At 38.8% G+C, this 15,935-nt stretch overlaps 1 protein-coding gene across 3 annotated transcripts in view; it reads right to left on the reverse strand.

The window, feature by feature from the left end:
• CKAP5 (cytoskeleton associated protein 5) overlaps window positions 1–15,935 on the reverse strand; it is a 103,551-nt gene that overhangs the window by 81,768 nt on the left and 5,848 nt on the right. The window contains exon 1 of one of the 3 annotated variants that reach the window (XM_059931525.1): window positions 15,313–15,332. The exons of 1 other annotated variant lie outside the window; for it this stretch is intronic. The gene's annotated coding sequence lies outside the window, so the exon portion shown is untranslated. Of the gene's footprint in view, window positions 1–3,187; window positions 3,213–15,312; window positions 15,333–15,935 lie in introns of those variants that run through there. One more of the 3 variants, XM_059931524.1, reaches the window with a different exon arrangement.

The raw sequence follows: 15,935 nt of genomic DNA on the forward strand, positions 1-15,935 counted from the left end.
TAATGAAAATGTTCTAAAATTGACTGTGGTGATGGCTGCACAAATCTATGAATATACTGAAAGTCAGTGAATTGTACACTTTAAATGGGTGAATGGTATGTACATAATATATCTCATTAAAACTGTTAAAAAAACAAACAAAATAACAAAGTTTACTAACAGAAGTCCTTAGGAGATGAGAGTGGTTTGTTAAAGTTGCCAATCATTTTACATGTGAATGGGCTGGCTGTAAAGGTTAGAGTCCTTTCTAATAATAGGTCTAACACTAAGGAGTTACTCCATTCCAATTTTACCTAAAGCATTCATTTGATGAATTTCCCTATGGGTAAACCATGATGCCTCAAGGAGTTCACAGGAGTAAAAGTAGATGTCTAAACAAATAACCATAATACAAAATGTATTATATGTGGAAAGTGCCCTAAGCAAGAGACAAATAAGGGTTAAGGGAGTTCAAAGACAGGATCAACTGCCAGTAAGCAAGGGATGGTCAGTGAAAAATCTCATAGAAAGGATGACATCTGAGCTCAGTGATAAATGATAGGTAGATTTAAAAAAATAAAAACAAAAACAAAACCAGGAGTGGAGAAGAGATATTTTAGGCTGAGAAAATGAGAAAGGCAAAGTCTTGGAAGTAGAAAAGTACTAAGCATGTTTAGGGAACACTAAATGGCTCCATTTATTAAGTATAAGACCAGAAAGACAGACTAAGGTCAAATCATGTATAATCTTGAATATTAAGCTAAACAGCAGAGGATGCTGATGACTTGAAGCAGGGCAATGACATGATCCTAATTACTTTAGAAAGATAAATCTATGCAGAATGAATTGGAAGGGAGAGAAAGTAGAATCCTGATAGGAAATTATTGCAGTACTCGAGGACAAAGATAGATAGAAGCCAGACTCCTAGGAATGGAAAGGATGAGCAGAGGAGACTGAAGGGAATTACATTAAAGAAGCAGAATCAATAAGCCTTAGCAACTAAGGATGTAGGAGACCTAGTAGGAGGCTCCAGTCTACATGACTTGGAGAACAGTGGTGCTAATGACAGAAAATGTCAGAAGAAAGTTCTGAGTTGTTTGTTTTGGGGGAGTGGAGGAGAGGTTAAGAATATGATGAGTTTGGTTTTAGACTTGAGAAACATGATCTTCAAGTAGCTGGAAATGTGGCACCAGGAATGAACAGAGGGTTCTGGATTTTATAAACATAGATGTATGAAACCAAGTCTTCATTACACAGCAAGGTTTGATGCTCTAAGAGTAAATAAAATTGCCAACAAAGAGAAGCATTAATAAAATTAATTTGACCTATATATGATGCTTGCTATGGTTCAGTCTAGTCAATACTACAAATACTCAGAAATTTCAAATTATTCGGCACTCTCAGGAGGTTTTACCCTAGCCTAAAACAAAGGAAAAGGCAAGGGAGCCAGCTAAAATAAATCTGTTCCACAGAAATATTACCATTTTATACCAATGCTGTATCTAAAATTCTTCCAAAGAGCTCAAATACCATAAAGTCCACACTACTGCTGAAGAAGGTTTAGATGTAATTATTTATTTTTAGACCAGAGGTTAAGAAATGTTTCCAAAGACATACATAAAGACACAACTTGGAATAAACTCTGAACTTAGAATAAATTTCAGTTTAGTCTTCAATATTTAAGTGTGCATTATGTACTATCATTAACATATAGACCCCTGCAATCTATGCATTTTCTCATTCATCAACCAGCTAAAAGTAAGGCACAGGGAGACTGTCATCAGTAATGTTAGAGTTGGGCTAGAACCTTTGTCTCCTATCTCTCAGTCCACCCACCACTCTTCCCCATCACTCAAGGGTCCATGTGTAGTGTTGTTTTACTTTAAATTCCTGTACCACGACATCTTATAAGAATAGTTATACAGCTACTAAACATACTGTTTTAGCTTTCTATTTGGGAAGAAGCTATGACAGTGAAACTATTTTATGGCTAATTCTCAAGCTCTTGACCTTCAAAAGCTCTTCACTATCACAACACAAGAGATCTAGATCTGATTACCATTCCTGGACTCACTTCTGGCTAAGGAAATGCTATTGCAGAAGCACAGAATGAGTCTGAGGGAAGTTTGAGGAAAAATTCTGCCCACTCAAAAAGCAACCCCTTTGAACGACCAGTAAAGAATGATGTAAATTTGCTAAAAAAAAGGAAATAATTATAAAACAAGGATAAGACAAAATACACAAACATGCCCAGAAATCTTTACTCAAACCATGTCTAAGAAGGCCAACTGGATTAAAGAATCATAGCAATTATTTAACTGTCACAGAAAACTTTATATTTTATTACTTGGCCAAGCCAGACAAAATCTCATCACTTAAGTAGCCAGTAACAAAAATGACAAGCCTTTCCCTCTAATTTAAAAAATCTCACTACCTCCAGGTAATTCTCATTAACAAGGACAAGTGTTATCCTATTGTAGTATTCTGCATTATCAGGGGGCCAGAAATGCGAACTGCTCCTCTAGTAGGTTATCTCAACAAACTTGGGTGGGCTTGCTGTACTAGTCCTGGGATGGTGGCCTCCCACCAGTTCCTTCAGAGAGGGGTAAATAGCTGACTCTTTCACACCGTGCTATTCATATCAGTGGGAAAGAGGGTTAACTGGACTCTCCCTAATAGATGATCACCGTCAGTGTCTTCAAAAGGGAGACTCTATACCAACACAGGCCTCTGGGGAGACACAGAGCTAAACCCAGCTGTGAATTAGGTCAACTTTGACAGTTACTGCTCAATTGTACCAAGGTAGCTGCAAATCTAATGCTTACTCATCCCAAGGCTACCCAGGTCTCCAAATCCCAGGCTAAGGACCCAAGGCCCAGGGCACTAGATCCAGCTCCACCCATCTAGCTTAGTGGGATTATACAGGGTAAAAGCAATCCTCTCCTCATTCCCAGTAGGAACCAGGCTGGGGCAAAGCTAGGTTCTGGGCACCGCTCAACCACTGCATATCCAGACCAGCACCCTAGGGCCGCTGTCACCACCCAGAAGTAGAGCAGATGCCCCAGGCTTTAGCTCACTGCAGCCGGCATTGTTTACGCTCTTTCGCCGCCTTAGCCTCTGATAGGCCAGGAAAGTCCCCTGTACAGTCCACCAGGACTTCCGGCATGGGCACGGGATGCTTGACCCTCGCCCGCAGCTTGACACTTACGCTCCCCAGGCAGGGAGAGGTCGGGGCCCTACGGTCCGAGGCAGAATCTGCAGGAATACCGGGCGGGCGGGGGCGGTGGTGGCATTGGTGCGGAGGCCGCTGAGAAACGCCTCCTCGGGGGCGGGGCCCAGAGCTCACTGTCAGAGTGCCCGCCCCACCTCGCCCCCGCCCCGGCACACACTGACGGCTTAAAGGGGCCGCAGCGTGCCTTTGCTCAGAGGTCTGCAGGACCCAGGGTGCTCGCTCCTTCCAGCCCAGAGGGCTTCCAAGGCAAGAGGTGAATGAAGGCCCAGCTAGGAAAACTCCACTGCAGCTGGGTGGGGACCTCTTTTTTTTGTGGCAACACAGATAATGTTCCAGAAACAAAGGAGGTGACCTGTTCTTACTATCACAATCCTAATTCCTCCTCCAGGGGCGAAAAAAGTTGCTGCAGGAAACAGTCAAAGCATCAGGGTAAATATATAGCCCCCATTATGTAAGTGGCTTCTTCCATTAACTTGAGCGGTGTTTTTCAAATGGCAACTCAAAGGCACAGAAAAGAATTCTGACAGCCTGCACTGCTTCACCTCACCGTCTCAGTGACTTCTTTCTCTTCTGTACAACATGAGGAATCCTAGACAACGATAGAAGACGGAAGTAGGGGGCAAAATAGAAAAATAACATTCTCCTTCTTGTGGGTAAAATGTGATCTTTGAAACACTGGCCAAGAATTCACTACAAGTCTATGTAGATAAAGAAATCTTGCGTGCAAATACAACTGTGATGTGCAGTCATCTAATGTAATATGAAGAGTTCTTGTGAAAAATTGTAGTAGAAACTGGATTAATATCTCAGGGAGTTAAGTAGTGGTCTCTGAGCTCTCCACAGGTCATTAATGAATTTTAAATTTCTTTTCATAGGAGGAATTTTCCCTCAATCTCAGATTATAAGGTCTGTATGCATTTTGTGTCTCCTTTATACTGTCAGGAAAGAAATTTATGTGGTTATTAAGCCGGTGTTACCTTCATCTAATCTTGACAAATAAACATACCTTATTAAAACCGTAAGCCACCACCAAACCTGTATGGGAATCAATTTAGTAAAGCTAAAGACCATTTATAAGTGCCCTAACATCTTCCATCCCAAACAGGGGTTCAAGTGGAAATTTAGATTCCAAAGGACAGGCCAAAAGACTGCTCAAATAAGGAGCAGACCCAGGTTACCCTTATTCTGAAGGTCTTAGAAAATTCTAGGCTAAGGTTATCATGAAGAGAAACTGATTCAGATTAGATTAGTCTGATTTTGAACTGCCAAAAAAATCTCATTTTAAAGTGCATTTAACTGTGAATGATACTTTTGAATTAAGTAATTAAGACCTTCTTTCATTCTGTCTGTATCAAGCTTATCACACTGTTCTGAGTGTAATGGTTTGTAGATCAGCCTTCCCATTAGATTGTGAGCACCTCAAGGGCAAAGGTTGGAATGTAGCTCACTCATCTTTTTTCCGTGTGATAACAAATGAATACTCAATAAATAATTATCACAAAAGGTATGACCAACACTTATTTTGACACAGGAGTCCAGATAACTTCAATAAGCATAATGCAGTGAGTATATGTGCACATGCACACACACGAATGGATAATACCCAGTGCTGTGCTTATTAGTGAATTAAGAATTTAGAGAGAAAAAAATCCATTTATTGTACAGCTCAGTACAATCAGATTTATATCTTTTGCCCCAAAGCAAAGACATTTTATATAAAAATTTTAAAATAATACTTAGATATCTTACCAAATATCAGAGCCCAAACACAGCCCATCTTATTTTGGTTACTGTATCCTTTTCTTTACTATACCATGAAGAGACTAAACTGGACACGTAAAACCTTCACAATTCAACAAATTACCAGATAGAAGTATTCTCCTTAACAGAGCAAAGTTGAAACTGTTTAGGAAATGATTTAGCAAATATTATATATGGAAGAAAACATGGGAAAATGATAATTCATATATTAGAAAGGTGGCATTTCTTGTGCTTTTAAAAAATCCTTCTTCACTGTAATGTTTTTCCTGCAACAAAGCAAGCAGAGATAAGAAAAATATTTATTGTACACATAGCCAGAGCAAGGGGGAAAGAAGTTTTAAGCATTAACTGGAATTCTTTATTAGATCATACTCAGTGAAGGAAAGAGGCCAAGTTAGAGATTCAGAGCATGGACTCTGGGGCCAGAATGCTTAGTTCAAATCCTGGTTGTGCCGTTTATTAGCTGTGTGGTTTTAGACAACTCCTACCTCTCTGTGCTTCTGTTTTCTATTTGTAAAATGAGGAATTTTTTCACCTTATTGGGTTATTAGGAGAATTAAATGAGTTAAGTTTATTATATTTGTAAAGTGATTAGAATTAATTGCTATACATAAGTATTTGGTAAATAAAATACATAACGTTCAACAAATACTGTCTGCCTTTTCTGTTACATTCCTTTTAAAACTAAAAAGCAAATGTATAGCAGCCCCCCCCAACCCCGACTGCTCCTAGTTACCTGTATTCTCAGCTGTCAGAAGTAGCGTTAACAGAGGATCAGAGGGAGAAGAGGTCCCCCAATCTAAGAACTTTTAAGTCAGGTTTACTGAGGTGTAACTTACATATACTAAAATAAACTAATAAAAAAAATTTTTCATTGGAGTATAGTTGATTTACAAAGTTGTGTCAGTTTAAACAACTCCACTTACAATAGCATTGAAAAGAATAAAATATTTGGGAATAAACCTGACCAAGGAGATGAAAGACTTGTACACTGAGAACTATAGAACAATGCTGAAAGAAATTAAAGAAGACACAAATAAATGAAAAGACATCCCATATCCATGGATTGGAAGATTTAGTATTATAACATTCCATATATCAGAAAATAATCTATAGATTCAACACAATCTCTCTCAAAATCCCAACAGCATTTTTTTTTGTAGAAATAGAAAAATTAATCCTAAAATTCATATGGAATCTCAAAGGACCCTGAATAGTCAAAACACTTTTGAAAAAAAATGTTGCAGGACTCTCTTCTTGATTCCAAAACACATTAAAAAGCCACAATGATCAAAACAGTGTGGTAATGGCATAAAGACAAACAGACCAATGGAACAGAATAGAGAACCCAAAAATAATCCCTTGCGTTTAGGGTAAAATGATCTTTGACAAGGGTGCCAAGACCACTCAACGGGGAAAGGATGGTCTCTTCAACAAATGGTGACTGGAAAAACTGGATAGCTACATGCAAAAGAATGAAGTTGGACCCTTACCTTACACCATACATAAAAATTAATATGAAATGATTAAAAACCTAAATGTAAGCTCTAAAACTGTAAAACTCCTAGGAGAAAACATAGAGGAAAAGCTTCATGACACTGGAATGGACAGTGATTTCTTAGATATGATGCCAAAAACACAGGCAACAAAAGCAAAAAGGACAATGAGGACTATATCAAACTTAAAAACTTTTGTGTATCAAAGGACATAATAAACAGAGTAAAAAGATAACCTACAGAAGAGAAGAAAATATTTATAAATCATTTATCTGATAAGGGGTTAATATCCAGAGAATATCAAGAACTCCCACAACAGAACCCTCTCGCACTGTTGGTGGGAATGTAAATTGATACAGCCACTATAGAGAACAGTATGGAGGTTCCTTAAAAAACTAAAAATAGAACTACCATATGACCCAGCAATCCCACTACTGGGCATATACCCTGAGAAAACCATAATTCAAAAAGAGTCATGTACCACAATGTTCACTGCAGCATTATTTACAATAGCCAGGACATGGAAGCAAACTAAGTGTCCATGGACAGATGAATGGATAAAGAAGATGTGGCACATATATACAATGGAATATTACTCAGCCTTAAAAAGAAACGAAATTGAGTTATTTGTAGTGAGGTGGATGGACCTAGAATCTGTCATACAGTGAAATTAAGTCAGAAAGAGAAAAACAAATACCGTATGCTAACACATATATATGGAATCTTAAAAAAAAAATGGTCTGATGAACCTAGGGGCAGGACAGGAATAAAGACACAAACATAGAGAACGGACCTGAGGACATGGAGAGGGGGAAGGGTAAGCTGGGACAAAGTGAGAGAGTAGCATTGACATAAATACACTACCAAATATAAAATGGATAGCTAGTGGGAAGCAGCTGCATGGCACAGGGAGATCAGCTCGGTGCTTTGCGACCACCTAGAGGGGTGGGATAAGGAGGGTGGGAGGGAGATGCAAGAGGGAGGGGATATGGGGATATACGTATGCATATAGTTCATTCACTTTGTTATACAGCAGAAACTAACACAACATGTAAAACAATTATACTCCAATAAAGATGTTAAAAAAAAAAACTCCCACAACAACAAAACTCCAAATAACCCGATTAAAAATGGGCAAAAGACTTGAATAGACGTTTTTACAAAGATGATATACAAATGGCCAACAATCATATGAAAAGATGCTCAACATCACTAATCATCAGAGAAACGCAAGTCAAAACCACAATGAGATATCCCTCACACCCATTAGAATGGTTACTATCAAATAAACAAAAAAAAAACAGAAAATAACAAATGTTGGCAAGAATGTAGAGAAATTGCAACACTTGTACACTGTTGGTGGGACTGTAAAATGGTGCAACTGCTATGGAAAACAGTATGGAGTAACCTCAAAAAAAGTATTTTTTTATTACCATATGATCCAGCAATTCCACTTCTAAGTGTATGTATGAGTGTGTGTACATATATATACAAACGAATTGAAAGTTGGGGCTCAGATTTGTACATCCATGTTCAAAGCAGTAGAAACAACCCAAATGTCCACAGAAGAATGAATGAATGGATAAGCAAAATGTGGTACATACATACAATGGAATAGTAGTCTTAAAAAGGAAGGAAATCCGGTTAAATGTTACAATATGGATAAACTTTGAGGATATCATGCTAAGTGAAATAAGCCAGTCACAAAAAGACAAATATTGTATGATTCCACTTATATGAGGTATCTAAACTATTAAATTAGCAACAGAAAGTAGAATGGTGGTTATTAGGGGCTGGGAGAAGGAGGAAAAGGAAAGTTGTTTAATGCGTACAGTGTATAAGATTTGCAAGATGAAAAAGTTTTTGAGATGTGTTTCACCACAGTGTGAATGTAGTTAATTTAAAATGATTAGGATGGTAATTTTTATGTTACATGCTTTTTTTTTTAAGCTGCAATTAAAAAAAAAAAGTGAGATACTTGTCTATTCAACAAAATGCTCTGTAGGTATTTAAAGAAAAAAAAAAAGACAAAGAAGACTAAAGAAGATATTTAAATACTGATGTGGAAGAAATCTATTATTAAGTTTTAAAAAGAAATTTGGAAGATAGCCTATGAAGTCTAATTCCTTTTTCTGTGTTTAGTAAAAATAAAAAAGAGGGTCATACACATTGGTGGTAGGCTGATAATGACCCCCAAAGATATTGGGCTGTAATCCCTGAAAACTTTAAATGTTTTATGTGGAAAAAGGGTCTTTGCAGATGTGATTAAATTAAGGATATTGAGATGGGGAGATCATCCTGGATTATCTGGGTGAGCCCTGAATGCAATCACATGTATCCTTATAAGAGGGTAACAGAGGGAAATTTGACACACACAGAAGAGAAGGCGATGTGAACATGGAGAAGAGCAAGATCAGAAGAGGCTGGAGTGATGCAACACAAGCCAAGGGATACCAAGAGCCGCCAGAAGCTGAAGAGGCAAGGAAGGAGTGCTTCCCCAGGGCCTCTGGAGAAGCATGGCTTTGCCTCAATATTAGCCTCCAGTAAGACTCACCCTAAATTTAAAAAAAAATTCTTATTGAAATATTGTTGATTTACAATGTTGTGTTAGTTTCAGGCATACAGCAAAGTGATTCAGATATACACACATACATAAACACACACACACACACACACATATATATATGTATGTATTTTAAGATTCTTTTCCATTATAGGTTATTACAAGATACTGAGTATAGTTCCCTGTGCAGTAGGTCCTTGTTGGATATCTCTTTTATATATACAGTAGTGTGTATATTTTAATCCTAAACTCCTACTCACCCTAAATTTTGGACTCTGGACTCCAGAACTGTGAGAGAATAAATTACTGTTGTTTTAAGCCACCAAATTTGTGGTCACTTGTTTCAGCAGTCATAGAAAACTAATACAACATTGTACATGTTTGAAAGCACATAAAACTTTTCTGGATGGATCCATAGAAAACTTAACTATGACCACTTTAAAACAGTGTCTATGGGACTAGCTAAAGAATTTTTACTTCTCACTGTAATACCTAGCCATGTCTTTTTTCTTTTTTAAACAACAAGCTTCAATATTTTCTATCATCATGTTTTTAAAAGCTCTAAAACTTTAAAATTCCAGCCTGGCACCTTGAAGCTGGATCTGTCTATCTCATCCCATAAGCCTCAATTCTTCCCCTTAACATTTTTTGGACACCATATCTCCTTTGAAAGAAAGATCTGAATCTTTTTTTTTTAAAATAAATTTATTTATTTTTTTTATTTTTGGCTGCGTTGTGTCTTCATTGCTACACACGGGCTTTCCCTAGTTGTGGCGAGCAGGGGCCTACTCTTCATTGCAGAGCATGGGCTCTAGGCACACGGGCTTCAGTAGTTGTGGCATGTGGGCTCAGCAGCTGTGGCTCGCGGGCTCTAGAGCGCAGGCTCAGTAGTTGTGGCACACGGGCTTAGTTGCTCCGCGGCATGTGAGATCTTCCCAGACCAGGGCTCGAACCCATGTCCCCTGCATTGGCAGGCGGCTTCTTCACCACTGAACCACCAGGGAAGCCCCCTGAATCTTATTTATTACCCCAGCATCTAGCAGAGTGCTTCGTCCTCTAACACATAATTCCTAAAATAGCACAATTTCATCAAATCATAGAAGTCTTAAATATACAATAAATGTGTTCTCTGAGTTTATAAATAAAATATTGTATGTTGAATGCGTATTTCAAATGTAAGAGGGAAACATGATATATTTAATGGAATTCTAAAGTAAACCCACTTTCAAAGTGAAAAATTATTAAGTAATAGATTTCAAAACATTTATAAGATTTTTGTCACTTTTCTTAGTACCTACTTTTTGATTATAAAATCCATTAAAAGAGGGAAATTTTAATTTTAGAATCTTTCATTTGGTAAAGTCAAGGAAGAACAGTTGCTTGTAATAAATCTTATTATAGAGCACTCTAGTCAAAATTAAATTCAATCTAAACTGTTGTGTTGGGCACTGGAGTTAGATGTGAGTTCTAAAGCTTGCTTTGTCACACACTAGCTGAGCCTCAGTTTCATTATCCATCATAACAGTACCATCTTCATGTGGTTCCTTATTTAATACATACTTCTGGAGCATTCATTATGTGCCAGGCACTATTCTAAGCACTTCACATATACTAACTCATTTAATTCTCATAACTCTGAGACTGACACTAGCCCCATTTTACAGACGAGAAAACTGAGGCACAGAGGTTAACTAACTTGCCTAAGGTGATTCAACTAACTGTAATGGTGAACTGTTGAAGTGAAAATGAGATTTCTGCTTTATACCTGTTAAGAATCCCCCCAAATACTCATATTACTCCTCTGTCCCACAAGTACACTTAGTATGTAGCTAAGTACCTAATACAGAGTAGCATCTCATGATCTGACGCTATTCTGTATTAGGCACTTACCTACTTACTGAGTACAGGAAGTGAAATACAGTAGCCCAGGGGCAATACTATGAGGGTGTAACAGAGGCACTTAATCTAGACTGGAGGGTCAGGGAAGGTCTCCTTGAGAAAGTGATATTTAGGCTGAGAACTAAAGGAAATTAATACGGATTAGCCAGGCATAGGCATAATGACTAGATTTAACAAGAGAATGTTTCAGGCATGTGTGTGAAAGCCTGAAAGAGCTAGGCAAGACAAAGAACAGAACTGCAACTCATGTGGCCAAAACAGGAGTTGAGAGAAAGGGCAGACTGAAAAGGGCCAGATCATACAAAGCCAGTGACTTTATGCAAGGAAGTAGTATTAACAGATGGCACAGCAAATATCAAGCACTCAAGAAACAGTGGCTATCATTATTGTGTTATTATTATAAGCATCATCCCAGAGTTATCTAGAGATTTTAGAAAGACTTCAGACTTAACCAAACCCACATTTCAGTCCTCTGGTTCAAGAAAGGCCTAAGTTAGCTTAGAGCTCTTGGGACCAAGTAAGGCAAGTCTTCTCTGATCTAAAACAAACCATTTCATTGGATGTATAAGCAACCTATTCCTTTTTATCCTATAGAAAGCAGATTTACTACTAGTTAAACAAGTAAATGTCATTTTATAATACTCAAGGGGACTGTCCATATTTCGTTTGGAGGAACCCCCATATTAAACATAGCTCAAAGTAAGTAGGCAGTCCTCTAAAGCATAAAAGAACTGTTTTCCCTTACTGCTCAGAGATTTCTGATATGGGATCTGGTCTTTACTCCCAAATGAAGAACTCATGCTAGTTCTAGACTAGGGGGTTTTCATGAGACTTTCTTGTTTAAAAGGAATGTATCACATAAGAAAAAGGACCAGAAGAAAAGTGTGTAATTATAGTACTGAAAAAAATTCCTAAAATCTAAAAATGAGAGACTTCATATTTTAAGTGAATAAGGACATGAAATGATTACAAAAAAAACACTGCAAATAAATACATAAAAGAAATAAAACAGCAAAACAAATTAGAGAAAGAGATGTTCTAGACAGCCAAGTTTGCCAGGTATCAGAGGTTTATCCCTGAAACATCAATTATTTTATGTAACATTTTTCCATGTAAAATAAATCTAAGAAAATACATAAACCTCCCAGTCTTCTTAAAAAAAGTAGACTAATAATTATTTAAACTTTTCAGGATAATCCATTTGAGTAATCAATGTAGCAAAACCCTCAAGATGTACTGCCAAAGAGGTATGAGGGACTCTTGCATCAAAACCAAATGGTTCCAATATGGCTTTTTTGAATTTTAATGTTTTATGTTTTGTAGCTTTCCTTCCTCAAACTTTGTGATCAAACTAACACTTTAGCTTAGAGCAGTGCTACCTAATTTTTTTTTTTTAATTTTTCTTAACCATATTTGCTTATTTATTTATTTATTTATTTTTATTTTATGGCTGAGCTGGGTCTTCGTTTCTGTGCGAGGGCTTTCTCTAGTTGTGGCAAGTGGGGGCCACTCTTCATCACAGTACGCGGGCCTCTCACTATCGTGGCTTCTCTTGTTGCGGAGCACAGGCTCCAGACGCGCAGGCTCAGTAGTTGTGGCGCATGGGCCTAGTCGCTCGGCAGCATGTGGGATCTTCCCAGACCAGGGCTCGAACTCGTGTCCCCTGCATTGGCAGGCAGATCCTCAACCACTGCACCACCAGGGAAGCCCCGAGTGCTACCTAATTTTAGCTCTTGATTTAAAGACCCAAGCAGGGGGACTTCCCTGGTTGCACAGTGGTTAAGAATCCGCCTGCCGGGCTTCGCTGGTGGCGCAGTGGTTGAGAATCTGCCTGCTAATGCAGGGGACACGGGTTCGAGCCCTGGTCTGGGAGGATCCCACATGCCGCAGAGCAGCTGGGCCCGTGAGCCACAATTACTAAGCCTGCGCATCTGGAGCCTGTGCTCCGCAACAAGAGAGGCCGCGATAGTGAGAGGCCCGCGCACCGCGATGAAGAGTGGCCCCCGCTTGCCGCAACTAGGGAAAGCCCTTGCACAGAAACGAAGACCCAAAAACAGCCAAAAATTAATTAATTAATTAATTAATTTAAAAAAAAAAAAAAAAAAAAGAATCCACCTGCCAATTCAGGGGACACGGGTTCGAGCCCTGGTCCGGGAAGATCCCACATGCCGCGGAGCAACTAAGTCTGTGTGCCACAACTACTGAGCCTGTGTGCTGCAACTACTGAAGCCCGCGAGCCTATAGCCTGTGCTCCGCAACAAGAGAAGCCACCGCAATGAGAATCCCGCACACCGCAACAAAGAGTAGCCCCCTACTCGCCGCAACCAGAGAAAGCCCACGCACAGCAACGAAGACCCAACGCAATCAAAAATGAAAGAAAGGAAGGAAGGAAGGATGGAAGGAGGAAGGAAGGAAGGGAGGAAAGAGAGAGAAAGAAAGAAAGAAAGAGAAAAAGAACGAAAGAAAGAAAAAGAAAGACAGGAAGAAAGAACCAAGCAGGGTGAAACTGTGCATAAAGAGGGAGTAGGATCTACTTGAAGTAAGTCAATAAAATTTAGACTGCAGAAAATACTTTTTTGGTTTATTTCCTGGTATTTAACTTACAGATAAATAAAACACTACTTTAAGTCTTATGGTTGAAAAAAGAAAAAAGACAACTGCATTAAACAAATGAATTTCATTTCAAGAAATACTTTAGACTACTCAACTTTTTTCTCATCTTTATAGAAAGAATTTAAAAGTCACTTTAATTAATAACCTCTAAGGGACTTCCCTGGTGGCACAGTGGTTAAGAATTGCCTGCCAATGCAGGGAACACGGCTTCAATCCCTGGTCCGGGAAGATCCCACATGCCGCGGAGCAACTAAGCCTGTGCACCACAACTACTGAGCCTGAGCTCTAGAGCCCGCAAGCCACAATTACTGAGCCCATGTGCCACAACTACTGAAGCCCGTGCTCCGCAACAAGAGAAGCCATCGTGATGAGAAGCCCGCGCACCGCAAGGAAGAGTAGCCCCTGCTTGCCACAACTAGAGAAAGCCCACACGCAGCAACGAAGACCCAATGCAGCCAAAAATAAACAAACAAACAAACAAACAAATAAATATTTTAAAAATTTAAAAATAACCTCTAAGAAAAATAATCAAGATATCAAAGAATTAGGTTTCTAATCTCTTAATAAAATAATAAAAATTATGTCTGAAGAGACAGGAGGTCACCAAGGCTTATCTGACATCCTATCTATGCCAAAAATGTCTGACCATTCCAACTGAGTCAGAATTTATTTTGAATGCGTCTCTGAACAAAGATCATATTCTAGGAATAAACAATTGCTGTTACCAAGTAAGGGAAAACAATGTTTTCTGTGGTACTTAAAAAGACTTATGGGGGACTGCCCTGGTGGCACAGTGGTTAAGAATCTGCCTGCCAGTGCAGGGGACACGGGTTCAAGCCCTGGTCCAGGAAGATCCCACATGCCACAGAGCAACTGATCCCGTGTGCCACAACTACTGAGCCTGCGCTCTAGAGCCCACAAGCCACAACTACTGAAGCCCATATGCCTAGAGCCCGTGCTCCACAACAAGAGAAGCCACTGCAGTGAGAAGCCCGCACACCGCAACGAAGAGTAGCCCCTGCTTGCCGCAACTAGAGAAAGCCCACACGCAGCAATGAAGATCCAACGCAGCCAAAAATAAATAAATAAATAAATATATTAAAAATTAAAAAAAAAGAGTTATGGGGGGGAAGTTAGATCTCAGTAAAAAGCATACCACAAAGAGGACATGTGTTTGGGACATAAGTTTCCTCTGAAAGTTGGAGAGACCTGTATGAATTCATGTTTAGCTTAATGTAAATACAGATGGTAATATATAAAACAACTGTATGTATAAGCATATAAATGACTTAGTATACATACATACCTACCTCTGTTTCCTGAGAGAGCCTAGGAACAATGACACCCTAGCAATAAGCACACCTAGTATCCAGATATTGGCTTCTAAATACCACTGTCCCATAAAAGGAACCAGGGCTGATTCTAGGGCTGGGACAGGGAAAATATAAGATGGGTCCGGAGCATCTTGTTGTACCAGAAAGGAAATGCTCAAAAAGAAAAAAAGGATAGGAGCATGTCAAAGGAACACAGGAGGAGCCAACCTGAAAGCTGCAACAATTTGAGCAAAAATAAATAAATAACAAAGAATCAGATTTTAAAACAGATATTCATACGGTATAGATAAATGGTTAAACAGAAAAATAAATGGGGGAGAACAGACAAATCTTCATTACAAAATTCCAAATAATCTATGTAGATACTCTTCCCTTCAGGAAGCAGAATTTAAGTCCCCCACCCACTTTGAGGATGGGCTAGACTCAGTCACTCACCTCCAAAGAATAGGCATAGGGACTTCCCTGGTGGTCCAGTGGTTAAGACTCTGTGCTTCCACTGCAGGGGGCACAGGTTTGATTCCTGGTTGGGGAACTAAGATCCTGCATGCCACATGGTGCAGCCAAAAATAAATAAATAAACAACAACAACAACTCAACAAAACTTAAAAAAAAAAAAAAAGAATAAGTATAGAAAGGGAAAAATAGTAACTTTACTACTTAACCTCGCAAACACTACCATAACCAAGTGTTCAAGGTTAACATCATCAGTGATGTCATGTGGATATCGCATATTTCCTGATAGGAAATGATGGTATTCTGTAACATTCTTTCCAAAAACACATAACCCTTGTCTAATAATGAAAAAAAATCAGACAAACCCTAAGGAAGAACATTCCAGAAAATAACTGACTAGTACTCAAAACTGTCAAGACCATGAAGACAAGGAAAGACTGAGGAAACTGTCAAAGACCAGAGGAGACTCAGAGGGATGACAAGTAAAGGCAACAGGTTACCCTGGATTGGATCCTGAAACAGAAAGGTGATATAAATAGAAAACTACATATATCCCAACAAAATCTGGAGTTCAGTTAAAACGAATGCATCAATATTGGTTTCTT

The sequence above is a fragment of the Balaenoptera ricei genome, chromosome 8 (assembly GCF_028023285.1).
Source record: "Balaenoptera ricei isolate mBalRic1 chromosome 8, mBalRic1.hap2, whole genome shotgun sequence".
Taxonomy (NCBI): domain Eukaryota; kingdom Metazoa; phylum Chordata; class Mammalia; order Artiodactyla; family Balaenopteridae; genus Balaenoptera; species Balaenoptera ricei.